This window comes from Theropithecus gelada, chromosome 3, assembly GCF_003255815.1.
Source record: "Theropithecus gelada isolate Dixy chromosome 3, Tgel_1.0, whole genome shotgun sequence".
Classification (NCBI taxonomy): Eukaryota; Metazoa; Chordata; class Mammalia; order Primates; family Cercopithecidae; genus Theropithecus; species Theropithecus gelada.
In genome coordinates, this window is record NC_037670.1 from 136774232 (window position 1) to 136792636 (window position 18405).

Sequence of the window (18405 nt, forward strand, 5' to 3'; positions counted from 1 at the left end):
TAAAACAAGAAATCAGTCTGCAAACAAATATGAGTAAGAATTTAAAGTAGGGGCCTGATCTTCAGCACAAATGTTGAAGTGGGAACTTTCAGGACCTGGTGAACAGAAGGCAAGCTTTGAATAATGTTGGCCAAGAAGAACAATCTCGAGATCAGGAAATGGGCCAATAGTGTGCCCTCTGTGAACCAGAGAGCAGCCCTCATTGTCTGCTGGGAAAGCATCCTCTTCAAAGGCACTTCTGGAGGGACCTCAGCCACGCCACAGCCACTTTCAGGGATCAGTGTGGAGAAAGATTCATAGTCAGGTTGTGGGTGCCTCCACAATGGGATGACTATTGTTTGCATCACCTGAGGGGTGGAAAGTGACCACTGGCTGGGAGAATGCAATCTCAGAGATTAGTACCTAAGCGGGAAGGAAATGCAGAGATGGTGGTTTCTGCTCTGTGAGCTGCCCAGCCCCTCCCACCTCCTATAGCTTGCAGGGGCTGTGGTCAAGGTTGCAAGAGGATCAGTGGGGACTGAGTATGACCACTCAGTCCTCCTGCATGAGACTTCTAACAACGCCACATTTGACAAGGGAGGAAACAGGAAGTGGGGGGCTTAGATGGAAACATGGGGTGGGGGATGGTATATTCAAGACTTCAAAGGGCAAGTGTTTTTGCCAATTCAGGTTCCCCAGTGACCGAAGATGTTGAAATGTGTTTCCTGTGTTGCTCCTTTTCTGTGTTGACCAGCTCTGTAACTAATGACACCTGCAGTCTGCTGCAGAGCTCTGCATCCTGACAATCAGAACAAACCATTAATCTCACAGTCCTATAGCAGAAAGCTAGGGTCAATTAGTTACCAAAATTGATACTTACTATGGGGAAAATTTATAACAGAATAGATGGCAAGCCATCTGTACAACTCTGGCAATGCCCTTGGATTGCACAGACAAGATTAGGAAATTAATAACAGAGTTGTGCTCCATCTATCTTCTAGAAAACACATCTAATTTTCCCCCTTAGCTTCATTTTTATGTTTCCACTTTGTGCAGATCTTTTACTTGCTTTTTCCTCCCTCTTATTTAACTCTTAAAAGAAGAACGGGAGCAATGTTCCCAGCAAGAAAGTTAGTACTTTTCCTGCTCAGGTCATCCCCTGATTCAAAGGAGAAAATTTTCAGGTGTTTATAAGAACACCTGACCATTTGGCTGCATCTCAAGAACTGGGATCAGGAGGTCTGAGTCCAGAGAAGGAAAAAAACCAGTTGGATCAGTGGGCGAGAGATGGGAGAATAAATAGGGTTGTGACAAAGAGAAGGTCAGCTGTAAATGGGTCAGGAGACCAGAGTGGACAGAGTAGGCCCTGGAATGCTTGCTCGGAGGCCTGCCATGAAGGATTTCTGCCTGCTTCCCCACCCTACCCCGGGGGCAGGATGACTCAGCACTTCCTATTGTTGTGAAGGCCAACCCAGGAGGCCCTACCAAGGCTGACTGCTGTTAAAACCAGACTGCACTCCTTCTGGCTCCTGGTTCATTCAAGGTCTATATAGTTAAAGGTTGTTCCAGAGGGATGTGTGTAATTCATCCCAGTATTTAATGTTTCTTTATTATTTTACTTGAGCCAATAGCCTGAACTGGTCAAGCTTTGGGCTGATGTCAGCTGCTTTATCTGGTAGCACTGTTACATAAAGTTAACATTTATTGGTGATCACTAGGTGCCAACATTATGCGAAGAACTTTACACGGACCTCCCATTTAATTCTCAGAAGCTGATCACAAGGTAGGTATTATCATCTCCATTTGCATATGAGAAAACGGAGGCTTAAAGATGTTACACTGCTCAAAGACTAAGATGCTACTCAAGCCTTTTGAGTTAAGAGTCCATGCTCTTAACCCGGTAAGTGGTGGGTACCTTGGCAGAGATTAGAAATGTCTCTTTGAGATTAAACAAAAACCAGAAGGTGATCATATGCAGGAGAACACGGAGAAAATTAAAAGCAAATAGTGGGTCGGGAAGGTGATGAGGAGGGAAGGATAGAGGGAGGGAAGCATGAGCTCTTGGTAGAAAATCAAAGTAGTTAAAACCTCTGGCCCTTTGTGGCCACGTAGGGTCCCACCTATAGGATTGCTCACCTAACATCTTTTCAAGATCGACATGCTTTGTTAACTCCATTTTTCATGTATGTGTTCCATGGATTTATCATGTATATCTGGATTCTTCCTGCCACCAGGGGACAAGTGTGAATCAGTGTGACTGAAGAGGCATCTGCCATACTGTGACTGAAACGCAGGTTCAGTTGCTCGCTGCTTGCAGAATCCAATTAACAAGAGCGGATCTGGTATAAAGAAAGTGATTTATTCCAAAGCTTAGCTTATGAGAAGAAATACAGGTTCTTCCCTTTAACGATACTGCTTTGCTTTGGGGGCAGACAGCAGGGGCTTTTAAAGGGGGACTTGGCATGAACAGCATGCAGGGGAGGGAGCCAGCAGGTGGGGGTCTACTTGACTCACTTATGGTGTCTTATCTACCCCGCGGTCCAGCTGGCACCATTGCAGGCAGAGCTAGGTTGTAAAGTGGCCATTGTCTGGAGATGCTCTCCAGGTGGAGAGAGTTCTGCTGCAGGCATACTTTTGTAAATTGTAAATTGACTGTGCTGTCTTAAGGTAATCTGGTGCTCTGGAGCTTCTAAGTCAGCACAGAGTCAGCTTGCTGTGTAGGGAGTGTCTGGTGAAGGGAAGGTAAAGATTATGATAGTATTTTGTTCTTTCTTTCTTTTTTTTTGAGACGGAGTTTTGCTCTTGTCGCCCAGGCTGGAGTGCAATGGTGTGATCTTGGCTCACTGCAACCTCCACTTCCCAGGTTCGAGCGATTCTCCTGCCTCAGCCTCCCAAGTAGCTGGGACTACAAGCGCCTGCCACCACGCCAGCTAATTTTTGTATTTTTAGCAGAGATGGGATTTCACCATGTTGGCCAGGCTGGTCTCGAACTCCTGACCTCAGGTGATCCACCCACCTCAGCCTCCTAAAGTGCTGGGATTGCAGGCCTGAGCCACCGTGCCCGGCCTGTTTCAAAAAATTTTTTAATTCTTAATTTCTTCATTGACCCATTGGTAGTTCAAGAGCATGTTGTTTAATATTCATGTCCTTCTGTATTTTCTGAGGTTCCTCTTGTTTTATTGATTTCTCATTTTATTCCTTTGTGGTCAGAAAAGATATGAGATATGACTTCTACCTTTTTGAATGCATTGATATTTGTCCTGTGGTCTAAGATGTGGTCGATTCTGGAGAATGCTCCATGTACTGATGAAAAGAATATGTATTCTACAGCACTTAGGTGATTGTCAGGTTTTGTTTTGTTTTGTTTTGTTTTTTTGAGAGAGCATCTCACTCTGTTGCCCAGGCCAGAGTGCAGTGTTGGCATGATTTTAGCTCACTGCAGCCTCAAACTCCTGGGCTCAGGCAATCTTCCTGCCTCAGCCTCCCAAGTAGCTGGGATTATAGCTGTGGCACCATGCCCAGCCAAATGTCAGTTTTTTATCTTTCTCTTCACTGACATCTTCAAACATACTCAGTGTGATGGTGAATTTTAGATGCCAACTTGACTGAATGGAGGAATGTGTAGATGGCTGGTAAGGCATCGCTTCTGGGTTTATTTGTGAGGTTTTCCAGAGATGATTGATTTGGGAGTCAGTGGACTGAATGAGGAAGATCTGCCCTCAATGCGGGTGGGCACCATCCAATGTGGGCTGGGGTCCTAGCTAGCACAAACAGGTAGAAGGAGGGGAGATTCTCTCTCTCTCCCTTCTGGAGCAGGACACCTTTTCTCCTCCTGCCCTTGGACATCCAATTCTAGGTTCTTTGGCTTTTGGACTCTACAACTTGCATCAGAGGCTTCTCAGGGGCTGTTGGACCTTTGACCTTGGACTAAGGGTTGCACTGTTGGCTTCCCTGGTTTTGAGGGTTCTGGATTTGGACTGAGCCACACTACCAGCTCTCTGGTTCTCCAGCTGACAGGTGGCCTGTTGTAGGACTTCTCTACCTCTGTGATCATATGAGTCAAATCCCCCTAATATATCCCCTTTCATATATCCTATTAGTTCTGTCTCTCTGGAAAACCCTGACTAATACACTTGGGCACTACACCTTCAAGAAAAACAAAACAAACAAAACCACCACCACCTATTACTCTAGTTCTTTCTTGTCATCATCCTGTTTTCTCTGTTTACTGTTAAATCTGAATAAATATCTGCACTTTTTCATCTTCATTTGTTCACTGCCCCAAAACTCTTAATCCCATGAAATCTGGCTTTTGCTAAAACATTCTCTTTCTTTCTCATTTTGTAGAAACAAAAGACTTTACATCAGGCCACTTGTCTTTGGTATTCCTCTCTCCTTCCTTTCATGCATAAAACTTTCAGCCAGGTGTGGTGGTTCACTCCTGTAATCCCAGCTACTTGGGAGACTGAGGTGGGAGGACACTTGAGCCTGGAGTTCAAGGCTACAGTGAGTTATGATTACACCACTGCCCTCCAGCATGGGTGACAGGGTGAAACCTGTCCTTAAAAAAATAAAAATAAAATTGAACTTGTCTCATATTTTAGCTGTGGAGACTTAGCTAGAAACTACATTCCCCAGTCTCCCTTGCAGTTGAGAATGGGCACTTGGCCAGGAGTGGGGGCAACTTATGCCTTCCCTTAAGCTGACTACTTGTCATGTCACTCGTCTGTTGTTCTCACCACTGGTTGGAAGATTTTAGTCTGTTTCGTGCTGCTATAACAGAATAGCACAGAATGGGTAGTAACTTACAAACATGAGAAGTTTATTTGGCTTATAGTTCCAAAGACTGGTAAATCCAAGAATGAGGGGCCGCATCTTGTGAGGGCCTGCTTGCCGCATCATGTAAACCAAAAATACAATTATAAGTCCTGCCAACCATCTGAATGGACCCCTCCTCTTGGCCAAGGGGATTCCAAAGTTAACCTGAAAAATTAGTTCAGGCCATGATGGGAAGTAGGATCCAGACATGTCTCATTATGCCCTCATCCTTTTTGTAATTACTGATAGAACAGACTCTTTGAGTCTGATAAGAATTTACAATCTATTTACAATCTATTCTCCTTGAAGCCTGCTACCTGGAGGCATCATCTGCATGATAAAACCTTAGTCTCCACAACTTCTTATTGTAACCCAGTCATTTCTTTCTATTGGTAATAACTCCTCTAACCCACTGCCAATCATAAAACCTTTAAATTTACCAATGACCTGGAGGCCCCCGCTCTGAGTTGTCACGCCTTTCTGGACTGAACCAATGTATATCTTACATGCATTGATTTATGTCTCATGTCTCCCTAAAATGTATAAAACCAAGCTATACCCCAATCACTTTGGGCATATGTTGTCAGAAACTCCTGAGGCTGTGACACAGGTGTGTCCTTAACCTTGGCAAAATAAGCTTTCTAAATTGAACGAGACCTGTCTCAGATACTTTTGGTTTGCAATCAAAACATGACAGAAGGCATCACAAGGCAAAAGAGTGTGCAACAGAAGGCAAGAGGGGGTTGAATTTACTTTCATAACAAACTGACTCTCAAGATAATGACATTAATCCATTTATTAGGGCAGAGCCCTCATGACCTAAACACCTCCAATTAGGCCACACCCCACAATCCTGTTGCATTGGGGATTAAGTTTCCAACACATGAACTTTGGGGGACTCATTCGAACCATAGTAGAAGCAGTTGCTGTTAAGGTGGCAGGGCTAGCATGTTGAGGACAGCAATGCTCCTCTGCCAGTCCTAAGCTGATAACCACTGGACTTTTACATGTGAGAGAATTACATTTACACTACATTTTCATCATTCTATTTTGTGGTCCTTTTGTCTCAGTAGCTTAGCAATTAAATTACCCTAATAAACTCCTTTATTTCATTTTTAAAAAGTAATATGCATTCATTGTATAAACTTAACTTGATGATAAATAGAAAAACAACATGAATAATAGCTATTGATCCCTTTTACTAATTATTCTGTCTCCTGTGTTTAATTGATTTCTTTTCTTTCTCCTACTCACAAGCTTAGACATACCCCAGAACTATCTCTTATCTTTCTATACTCTATCACAGAGAATAACTCATGTAGTGCTTGATTTCATCATTAATTTGTTCACTCATTCAAAAATATCTAGTGAGACCCACATTCTGCGAAGTGCTGCGAAGTGCAAAAATGCATCAGATGTGGCTCCTATTCCCAAGGAGATCACAGTCTGGAGAGGAGAGGGAAAGGCAGCTATAAACAGGTCCTTTTAACACAGGGTGCTGAGTGCCTTGATGGAGCACTGTATGTGGCATTACAGAAGAAGGCACCTCACCGGCTTGATTGGAGCAGAGGGGTGGGTCTCTATGAAGATCCCCAGGAAAAGGTGAGCCCGGTAAAGAGAGTTTGGAAGGAGGAGGGATGAGGGAAAAGGGAGATAATTCTCAGCCAAGAGGTCAGTCAGGAACCAAAAGTCCAGATGTAAAAACTTTCAAGGCATTTGCCGGAAATGCAGTATTGTGTTGACATGTGAGAAGTGCAAAGCAAGGGTGTCAAGAGCTGAGCTGCCAAAGGGGTTCGAGATCACACAGGCTTTGCTTATAATGCTATGGAGGCTTGGGCCTTCTCCTGATGAAGCTTTAATGAAGAGTATTAACCAGAAGTGTGAGATTATCAGATCTACCCACAGGTAGAGTATTCTGGGTGGCTGGGTGAAGGATAGGTCTCTAGGAGGTAAACGGGGTGGAAACAGGGAACCAGTTTGGAAAAGCTATTTGCAATGGAGTAGTTAAGAGGCAGCAACACGTAGATCTAAGGTACTGGCATTAAGAATGAAGAAAGAAATGAACTTGAGAAATATTTAGGAAATTAGATGGGCATGGCTTGGTGACTGAAGAGGAAATAAGATGAAGGATAAAAGATGACTCCTAGGGTTCTCACTTGCGTGGCTGGCAAGATGAGGGTGAGAGTGTTAGTGACTTAGTTATCATCTGCTTATGAGGTGGTTTATACTGAAGGAAAGGAAGCTTAACCTTCAGACTCCCTTCCTTGCATGAAGCCATTCAAAGGTTCTGGGAAGGGCCCTAGCAACTTTGTATACTTGAATCTGTATTATTTTCCTTAAACAGAGCCTCTACCCTTTTAAAGCTGGTATTAGCTTCAGACACACAAAACCTGAATCTACCCTGCCCGTCCCCTTTCAAGTCATCTTATTACCAGTAGATTAATCTTCCTAAAAACAAAACGTTGACATCATGTCAATCCTCTTCTCAAAAGCTATTGTCATCATGACAACAGACTTTATCAACTTGACAGTTTTACTTTGGAGTGGCCCTTTACTTCCTCTAAAATTCATCTCCCAACATATCTTTATAGTTCAGAAAAGTAACTTTGACCTGTCTGTCCAAAAGCAAGGAAATCATTTACAAATGTCTGAACTCTTTGGTTCTTAGACCTATCTACCAATTGAGTTGCCTTAGTTGCAATTACTCCATTGTACTTTCTTGTTTATCACCCATATTCTTGCATTGTTTTTATCCCAATTGTGGCTTTTTCTACTTTAAAGCACTTGCCTAATCTCAGACCTGTCTATTCAGTTGTGTTTGGCATGTCTTGTACCTACAGAAACCACTGGCATATGCACACATCACTCTGTATCATAGCCATTGGGCACATCCAGCATGTGATTACACTTTAGAATTCTGCTTTTGGTCACGTTAAGTCAAAGGCAATTTGCAGTCTAGAATGTTCATTAAGAAGTATAAACCCTTGAACATCAGTTATTTGATAGTTCCAATATCTGGAACACAGCATGCTGTCATCTGCAGTCAGAGGTGTGTTGGCCCATTCTCTCATCTGAGAGAAGAATTGTCTTCGTTGTTATTCACCGCACTGCCGCCTGATAAATGGCTTCTAAGGATTTTCCTGCTATCCGAGCAGCTGTTACTCTGTGTATGAAAAATCTAATTTTTACTTTCTAAGATTTCTTCCCATAATGTCCCGTCTGCTTCAACAGATTCTCACTCAGACACACTAAAATTGGACTCATGATATCAATTTAATATTTTAGTAATCTCAATAAACAAGGCAGTCTTACCATGTTCTTTTTTCTTTTGGGATAAGGCAGGCCTAGCATCTTCCTAAAAAAAGAACATACTCTGCAACGTCATGTTACAAAAATTGCAGCTTGGTTAAGTTTTCTATTGATAGTCCTTCAGTTTTTCTTATAAGAGGATAACTCATGAGAAAAGTTGTTATATAAATAAAATATAGAATGTTGCTATTAGAAGACACTTCTGAGCCATAGAGCATAGTGCTGATGTTTCAGTCAGATCTTTCTCGTCTCCCTTCTTCTCAGCTTCTTCCTACTTCTTCATCCTCTCCACATCTGTTCCATGTTGGCAGATACAAATCAGAGGTGTGGTGGGGTTTACAGCACTTACAGAGCCCCAAGGGCTTTTTTTTTGGATAAAAGGACTTGGAGCTGCCCACTGTCATTCCACAGAGGGAGTTAGGAGCCAAGCATAGCAAAAAATTGTAATCAGCAACGTAGAAAAGATGCAACCTGAGGCAGGTGAAGGATTTGGGAGCCCGATTCTTTTTTAGGAAAATGCTGTTTTCTATATCATAATTCCCTTCTATTATCCCAAGCCTCCTGATTGTTGTGGTACTTTGGGGATTCAGGGATGGATGTGTGTCGGTGCCGGGAATATAGCAGACAGGGAAGCCTGGCAGCAACCTGGAAGGTGGTTCTGAGACTGCCAGGGGTGGCCTGCTGAACACTGGAGCAGCAGTCTAGCTCTTTGCTCCTAGCTGAGGGGACAAGCAGTAGCGAGGGCAGATGTGTGGAACAGGTGAGCATTCCTTGGGGATTTTCAGAAGTACCTAGGAAGGAGAACCTGGTAAAAGTCTAAACTTCCTTTTCATCACAAATGACATGAGCCCTGATTTTTGTTGCCTTGGGAACACTAGACAATAGAGAAGTCTTTCACATCTGGCCTACCCAGAATAAACCTTCATGAGCCCATGTCCAGGAATGGGGCTAATTCCCTGCTTCCCTTCCACACACATGTTCATTCCTAACTACTTTTCATCCCCTTTCTGTCTCTGTTCATTTTAGGGTTGACCAAGTGGGTGGACCAGACTTTAGGCCTCCCTTTAGGGAGCCAGAAGGATCACCTATTGCGGCTTGCTACTCCACCAGAAGTGGCCTGGGGTACTCATACAGCCTGGGGCCTGATGTAGAAGATTCTCCCAGCATCGAGTTTCATATAGGTCAGCACCATGTTCCCCAGCTAATTGATACAGAGGCTCCCCAAAGGCCAGTGAGGGTGGAAGGACCATTCCTCAGAGCTCCTCTGGCTCAAGGTTTTACATAATTACTCCTTGAGATGAATGGAACTTATTATTGCTTCCCTTTCTTCTTTCTTGCCTCATCCTTCTCCTCCCCTCCCTCTCACTTTCTTTTCTTCATGTGTCCTTGATCCTAGAACGTTTTCTGCTTATTATTTTTCAAGCTGTATTGCTGTTTCTACCAGTATCCTGTGTTTCCTGTTGTGTCCAGAAAGCTACTTATACCATTAGTGCTTTACAGGGCACAAAGGGAGCTAAGGAAGCTTAAGGCTAGGCTAGGAGGTTACTGTCTAGCTCTTTTGGCTAGAAATTATTATATGAAGACATATACTATTGTTTTAACTATATGTCATATTATATATATTGAATTAAGATTGATTGATCTCAATATATAAATATGTGGTAACAAAATTCAGATTTGATAATTCAGCATAATGGTTCAGGACTTTTCTCCTCTTGAGAAATAGGACTTTACTACTACCTACAGCGTCTACTCTCTTATCTATGTTGCAGAATAAGCATGACATGCATCAGTTTGGAATATTTTAGGTGAAATCACCTAGAAGCCAGGTTCTGGATGAGGTGTGGTGTGATCATTTATCTTTAGACTCACAATTGCAGTTCACCATCCCGCCACCTATTCCTCACATCTATGCAGTCCTCCTTCCCATCCTATTGCAATACTGGGAGGGAAATATCCAGGGCAGTAGGAAACTCCCTTGTCCTAACCTCCATAATCTGTTTCTCTACTATCTACATTGATGACCAAAGGTCATTGGGATTACTCTTTCTGCCTAAACGAGTGGAAGCAGAAATGTCACCGTTATGAAAGTAGTATTTGAATTAAAGAAAGGGGCTGCCAAGCATTCTGTCTATTCATTATGATCTTTTTGGAATCTTCTTTATACGGAAACTCCAGTCATCTGAGGCCTCAATTCTTAGAAAGCAAGCATCTCCACATGCTGTTCTTGACATAGATGTACTTGTTCATAAATATTTCATCCATTTTGGCATCCTCTACATCCTATGTGCTCGATACATATTTACTAAACAAACAAGTGATTCTTGCTGCCTTTAATAGTGTTGTGTTGGCGGTATGAACACAATTTAATACTAGAAGATATTAGTCATCAGGCCAGCCATTTAGCCACGTCCTCTTATTGCCTACTCCTATAATTACATGATAACTATAGAGGCATGAATGCCCAGGGCATTCATAATATGTATCCTATTTTCTTATATTCATTTGTTTTGAGCATCAAAAATCAGTTATTGTGGCCTACTGTGTAGTGGGCATTTTAACTGTAAGTGGTAGAGAGTGTAGATTTTTTAGAATTCTCACAATAGTGTGGTAAGAAATTATCTTCATTTTTCATTCATGTATTGGTTCATTCAACAACCATGTGTCAGGATCTGTGTTAGATACTAAGGAGACAACAGTAAACACCACAGACAAGATCTTGACCTTCATGGCACTTAGAGCTGAGACTTAGAGAAGTAACTTGTAGTTAGAGACATATCAAGTGACCAAGCCAGGATTTGAATCTGATTCCAAAATTTATGCTGTCTCTGAAAAATAGTGATAATCAGTTACAAAGAACCTGCCAAGTGCCAATCCTTTACACCTGGCTCATTTTTAAACCTTTGAACCAATTCCATGGATTAAGTATGACCATCCTCATTTTACAAACGAGGAAATGGGACTCTCAGAGATTAAATAACTTGCCTAAGATCACTAAGCTAGTAGACAGCAGGGCTTAGATCTGGACACACATCACCCTGGCGTCAAAGTCCGTGCTGCTTCCATGTGGTCACACTGCTGGCCAATGGCGTAATGAAGAGAAGAGTCCAAAGGCCAAGCACTGTAGGAGCTTATGGTTTAGCAGGTGAGAAAAGTAAAATACACTTACAGTGCAAAGCAGAATATAAGGTCACAAGAGTGTAAGCAAACTGCTTTGGGGTTGAAGAGGGATTATTTTAGTCTAAGGAGTCTTTGAAAACAGAGGACAAGGGAAAATACTCTGATAAACCTATACCATATCATCTTTCAAGTAGGAAATGACCTATTATTCTGAGGAAAACACAATACAAATAGAAGTTAGGATTATTTCATTTCTTTAATCTTTTTTTCTCAATGAATATATTCATTATATACAATTTATTGAGTGTCAGAATGGATATGGCACTGTAAGACCTTTCAATTTCAGAGATATTAAACTGTTAAAACATGTGGATCATAGAATCAACTGTAACCTCCAAATGGGTTCTCCTTGCCTGCCACCCAGACAGAGCCGATTTATCAAGACAGGGAAATTGGAATAGAGAAAGAGTTTAATTCATGCAGAGCCAGCTGTACAGGAGACTGGAGTTTTATTATTACTCAAATCAGTCTCCCCAGAAACTCAGGCATCAGCGTTTTTAAGGACAATTTGGTGGGTAGTGGGTTGGAAAGTGGGGTGTGCTGATTGGCTGGGTCACAGATTAAATCACAGGGAGTCAAAGCTGTCCTCTTGTGCTGAATCATTTCCTGGGTGGGGCCAGAAGACCAGATGAGCCAGTTTATCCATCTGGGTGGTGCCAGCTAATCCACTGAGTACTGACCCACTGAGGGTCTGCAAAATGCCTCAAGCACTGCTTTTAGGTTTTACAGCAGTGTTGTTATCTCCAGGAGCAATTTGGGGAGGTTCAGAATCTTGCAGCCTCCAGCTGCATACTCCTAAACCATAATTTCTAATCTTGTGGCTAATGTGTTAATCCTGCAAGGGCAATCTAGTCCCCAGGCAGAAAGGGGGTTTATTTTGGGAAAGGGCTGTTATCATCCTTTGTTTCAAAGTTAAACTATAAACTAAGTTCCTCCCAAAGTTAGTTCTGCCTACCCCCAGGAATTAACTACGACAGCTTGGAGGTTAGAAGCAAGATGGAGTCAGTTAGGTCAGATCTTTCGCTGTCATAATTTTCTCAGTTATAATTTTTGTAAAAGCAGTTTCATAACTAAATATAGTTTCTTTTTTTGAGATAGAGTGTCGCTCGGCCACCCAGGCTGGAGTGCAGTGGTGTGATCTTGGCTCACTGCAACATCCACTTCCCAGCTCAAGCTATCCTCCCACTTCAGCCTCCCGAGTAGCTGGGACCACAGGCACGAGCCACCATGCCCGGGTAATTTTTGTATTTCTTTTTTTAGAGACAGGGTTTCACCATGTTGCCCAGGCTGGTCTTGAACTCCTGAGCTCAAAGTGATTAGCCTGCTTTGGCCTCCCAAAGTGCTAGGATTACAGGTGTGAGCTACTGTGCCTGGCTGAGTGTCTTATTTTTTTAATTGATGAGCATGTCTTGCTCTCTGTTCGAGGTATTTTAATTAGTAAAAGTATTGAAGAGTCATAATCTCTTCTTATTTTCATTGAGGTCCCAGTGGGGCTGCTGTGTATAGTTGCTTATTTTGTGCACTGAACATAGGTACCAAGCTGAGAGCATGAAAAGAGTTTGAAATCAAGTCTACATACTAAACAATGCTTCTCACTGCAGGACGGACTCATTCCCACCAAAAGAAGGGCATTTAGGAGCCTTCTTAAAATCTGTATGAATTAGAAAGATTTTTCTATGGGCTAGGAATGGCCCTGGGTCCCACAGCAGGAATGATGATAATGGTGCCACAACAGCCAAGGTTATATACTGTACTTAATATGATAACACATTTTTAATATGTCTACTATGTACTTTAAAAACTGTAGAAGTTTATTAAACTCTAAATTAAATTTAAGATTAACTTAGCAATTAAGTAATTACATCATCGTAAAATTTGTTAATGAAAATTTTTATCGATTCCATGTTATTACATAAAGACAAATTATAATATGGGATAAAATTAAATAATTTTAACTTTCAACTATACAATATTTTTGCACATAATTTCAGGGGTTTCAAAGACCAACTAAATCCCATTTTGTGGGATGTTTGGATCTCAGATTATATACTAATATCACACTCATACTATTGTACAGAAAGATTAAAAAAGAATTGAACACGTACAAATATTAATATAAACATGATCACAACCTAACACTTTCCATAGACATTGAAAAGGTCACTCGCACTTTGGCTCATACATGATTCTGAATTACCTGGTTACTGACAAATATATTTTGGAAGTGTTCAATTATTTTTTTGATCACCCTATATCATTTAACAACTTCTTCTGAGAGGTTTCAAATGCCAACTTGGCACTCCTAGCCTGGATACTATTGTGCCATGACTAAATATTATGGCTCATATTGCAAGATGCCTTTTATAGGTTGGATTAATGGTGAACAGAGTAATATTTTATTGGATGGCAATAATTTTACTTTAGATTTCAGTAAGTGATGGCGGTATTACCTCTCCACTGCAACACTCCTTCAAAATCAGATCAACACATAACCACCCGCCGACAAAACCAGAGCATCTCTGAAAGCTTCAGAGTTGTCATAGTGACCATCAAATTGTGAGCCACTCCAGGGCTTATTCTCACAGAGAGTGAAGATTCCCAGGACAATGAGTCATTATTAAAGCACAGAGAACCTCTAAATGGTTCCCTTATTAGATCAGTGAGTGTTTGACTGCAAAACATGGATCTGACAACGTGGGTATCATCATTAGCCAGGGGCTGTCTTCAATTTCACAGACTATGTCATGAAACTGTCATGTTAAACATTTATTTTTCTAGCTGAATGTCATCTTTAAGGAATATTATTTCACTGGAGAATTTGCTAAGAGGAGACTGACTTGGATTTTGCCAGTCCAAAACTGAGCCAGAGGAATCTGCTACAGGTGTGTGTGTGTGTGTGTGTGTGTGCGCGCGCGCGTGCTTATAGAAAATACCACATGGTCTGACTACAACCACGTACATGAGCTCCAACAGCCAGTATAAATTCAAGTTGCCCTTAACAGAAATATTTTTATCTGGTCAAGTTTTAATTGGCTCTTACTAAAATGAACATTCAACATTCATACTTCATTATATCATTAATTTTGAAATATTTTATATGCCTATTACTCTATCGATATTTTGTTTGTTTTTTGTTTTTTGAGATGGAGTCTTTCTCTGTTGCCCAGACTGGAGCGCAATGGCATGATCTCAGCTCACTGCAACCTCTGCCTCCTGGTTTCAAGTGATTCTCTTGCCTCAGCCTCCCGAGTAGCTGGGATTACAGGCATGGGCCACCACGTCTGGCTAATTTTTGTATTTTTAGTAGGGACGGGGTTTCACCATGTTGGCCAGGCTGGTCTTGAACTCCTGACCTCAGGTATCTGCCCACCTTGGCCTCTCAAAGTGTTACGATTATAGGCGTGAGCCACCGTGCCAGGCTGAATATTTTTCTTCTTAAAGAAAAAGAATTTCAAATAATGTTGACTGATTAAAGCAGATACTTTTCCTTAAAATTTTCCTTTTTTAAAAATGAAAATATTTGTTCAAGAAACATGTTTTAACCATGAATGAAAGCTGAAGGCAACAAATGCAAAATGAGGTCACCAAGGCACATGCCAAGTATTTTGCTTCATTGAACACCCAGAGCAGCAGTGATGAAAATGAATGTAGGGGGATTAGGGATATTCACTATCAATGATTAAATGGGTGGCAGTTTTTCTTGGCCTATACAACGATAATCCATAAATATTTACTTATGTTTTATTAATTCAACAAATATTTGTTGAGTGCCTGTCTGTGCCAATCATGGGGCTGGGTGATTGAGATACAAAGATGAATAAAGCAGAACCTCTGTGTGCTATATTCTGTCCCAGCTAATCAGTGTTTCATAAAAGGGGCTAATGGCGTGAAGGAGGAGGAGGGATCAGTTCTAGCTATAGGGTGGCCATGAAATCAGGCAATGCAAATATATTATTTCATTGTGTATTATAGTATAAAACCAACAAACCATTTATTATGTATGTGCCTATGTTTCTAGACTTGCCGGCCACCTATAAAAGGGTCAGGAATGATTTTAAAGGAAAAGATACTTGATTAAGGTCTTACACGTAAAAAAATGTTCACCAAGTTTGGGGAAAGGGCTTGGAAAGACATTCCTGATTGAAGGAAATGTCCAGGCAACTGCAAGTGATCTTGCTTAGAGTATAGGAGAAGATTAAGCTGAATAGGTGCATAAATCAGGCTAAAGAGTACAGTGTTTTGTTTTGTTTTGTTTTGAGACAGGGTCTCTCTCAACCTCTAGAGCCCAAACAATCCTCTCACCACAGCCTCCCAAGTAGTGGGGACAACAGGTGTGTGACCCAGCTAATGCCCAGCTAATTTTGTAATGTTTTTGTACAGATGGAGTCTCACTATGTTGCCCAAGCTGAAAAAGTATGAATCTTATTCCGCAGGCAATCAGGAGCCAGTGAGGAGTTATAAGCCAAGCAGTAACCTGATGATTCAATCAAAAAATATGTATGCATAGAGTGTCTCCTACTTTTCAGGCCAGTGCTAGGTGCTGGGTTACAAAGATGAATTAGGTACAAGGAACTCAAAGCCTAGTAAAGAAAAATATAAACAAGTTAGTGCAGTGAAAGTCGTAGATTTTCTATAATAATGATGATGATGATAACTTATTGGGTGTATATCAATACCATGTGCCAGGCATGCGCTAAGTGCCAGCATGTATCATCTTACTTAATTCTCCCATCGACTCCAAGAAGTACTACTGATTAGTGCTATTTTATAGAAGAGGAAATTGAGGAACAGAGATTTGGTAACTTGCAGCTGGTAAGTGGTAAAGCCAGGATTCAAATTCTAATGTTCTGTCTTCAGAAAATGTACCTTGTAACCACTAAGGGCTATGTTACTTCCCCATAATGTAAATCCCTCCAGAGCACTAGGGGCCACACTAGATAAGGCAATCCATTCTGCAGGGATGAAAGTGGGGGCTGGAAAGTCTTCATGGAGATGGTAATGGGATGAGGGATGGGATAAGGAAGATCATTCTGTTAGCTTAGAGCAGGGCAAAACTAGAGGTGGGACAGTGAACTAAAAGGCTAAGTAATACTTGGTAATATCAGTGGGAAGGAGAGGAAAGGACAGGGTCTAGACATATTTTAGATGTGAAATGGTTTAGCATGCTGAATGAAGTTAGGTTTCTGGTTTGCATATTGAGATGGATAGTAGAGCCATTAACCATGACGCACAATGCCAAAGAAGAAACAGGTAAGAGTGGGGTAGTAGAGTGGATACATGTTTCATTTGTTAAATTTGACCAGTCTGTGGGATACAAAATGAAGAAGACAGTGATTGGATATGCGGTTCTGGAGTTTGGGATAAATATCAAAGCTAGGGATTTTATTGAATGTCATCTTTGAAGAACTTCAAAAGAATACATTACTTAATTGCTTGTATCTCTCTAAGTGTCAAATCATAACTACTAATTTCATAAAAAATGGGGCCAAATTTTTGGGTAAAAAAGGAATAATAGCACAAGAAAGAAAATAGTGAGGCTGGCAAAGTGTACTACCTCATTTAAAAGCAAACGTGTAGGCAGGTTTTCTAGCGCACAGGGCTGTGAAAATGGCACGGAAGCACTTGTGCATACCTTTGAGGAGAAAAATACAGAGGGTGAGGAGAGAGGTAGATTAAGGTAAAGAGGTAGAGTTTGAGAAAACAAGGGTAGGGAAAGAATATTCCTGAATGTTGCCTCAAGCACATAAAGAGCTATAAGTATAAATGTTGTTGGTTCACTTCCTATTTTGAGAGTTTCTTGATTAGCCTGGGGTTTCTAAAAATTTATCATAAGAAACAGAACCTGGAGACAAAGGCAAATTTGTTTGAATGGATGTATGAATAGAAATAACTTGGGACTAGAAGATACCTCCTTAGCCAAAAAAGACTAGGCTATGGAAATCAAGCCAACAAATAAACAACCTTCAATCTATATATGTCAAGTCAAATTAACCCTATTATCATGTGGGTGGAATCTGTTTTATTCCCTCAGTCTTTGGAATATAGCAAACGTACCATTACTCACCCATCATGGCAATGCTTGTTTAGAAGGAAAACTACCATTCATGAATCATCAACCTGAGCATAATGAAAGTTAGCCACCTGGGATACATTGACAGAAAAATGGATTCCTCCTGTTGAAAGATGTTTCGGTCAAAAAAAGTTCTGATGCCAATTAACAACAACAACAACAACAACAAGAACAGTAACAAACAACCCTATTAAGGACCATTAAGGGAAATGAAAACTCTTAATTCAGAAGCTAAAGATGGGGAAAGAACAAGAGAGTGAAAAAAGCCCAAAAAAGCAGTCATACACAATAATAGTGGGCATAGAAGGAAGGAAATTCTCCAAATACAATTTTAACAGAGTGTCCCTGGACAGAATTCTGTGGAGGCGGAATGAAGTGGGCAGGGCCCTATGTTGGTACATTGTGTGTACAAAACAGCAGGTGACAAGAGTGAAGATTTCAAAGACATTTTCTTTCCTGGAACATATGGGACTTTTAAGGGAAGTAGGGGGATAGTTGTACGATTATTTTTACTTATTTCTGAATGCATATAAGACTGTTAGAAATTGCCAAATGGTACCATCATTTTAAAGAGATTGTTAGATATAACAGTACCAGTTAAGATGCTTTTCAGCCCCAAGCCACAGAAATCTCAAGTTTAAATTGTGTTAAATATTAAAGACATTTATTATGATCACATAAGTGGTCTAGGGGTAGGGGATGGTAGGTGGTGCCTGTTGGTTAATTCGGTGACTCAAAAACCTCATGTATGTTCTTTTACCCTTCTTTTTTGCTATTCTTGGTGTTAGCTTTGTTTGCCTTTATGGTCACAAATGACAACACCCAGAAAAAGACAAGACCATCTGTTCATTTGTATTTCTCTTGGGAAGGCGAAATCTTTCCCTCAAGCCCTCAACTCTTACACCTCACTGGCTAGAGCTGTGTTCTGTGCCCAAGAATAAACCATTTATAAGAGGAATCAATTATGACCCAACCTCTGGAGCTGGGGTAGGTCTAGCCTTCCCCTGAAACACATGGCCACTTGAAGGAGGTTGAATATCTGAACAAAA

General features: G+C 41.2%; 1 protein-coding gene across 2 annotated transcripts in view; it reads left to right on the forward strand.

Moving 5' to 3' along the window:
* The first annotated feature begins 1018 nt into the window (after positions 1-1018).
* The window catches only part of IFRD1 (interferon related developmental regulator 1), a 55111-nt gene continuing 37724 nt past the window's right edge, over positions 1019-18405 (forward strand). Inside the window, exons 1-2 of one of the 2 annotated variants that reach the window (XM_025379471.1) lie at positions 1304-1538; positions 1698-1762. The gene's annotated coding sequence lies outside the window, so the exon portion shown is untranslated. Of the gene's footprint in view, positions 1763-18405 lie in introns of both variants that reach the window. The other variant, XM_025379472.1, reaches the window with a different exon arrangement.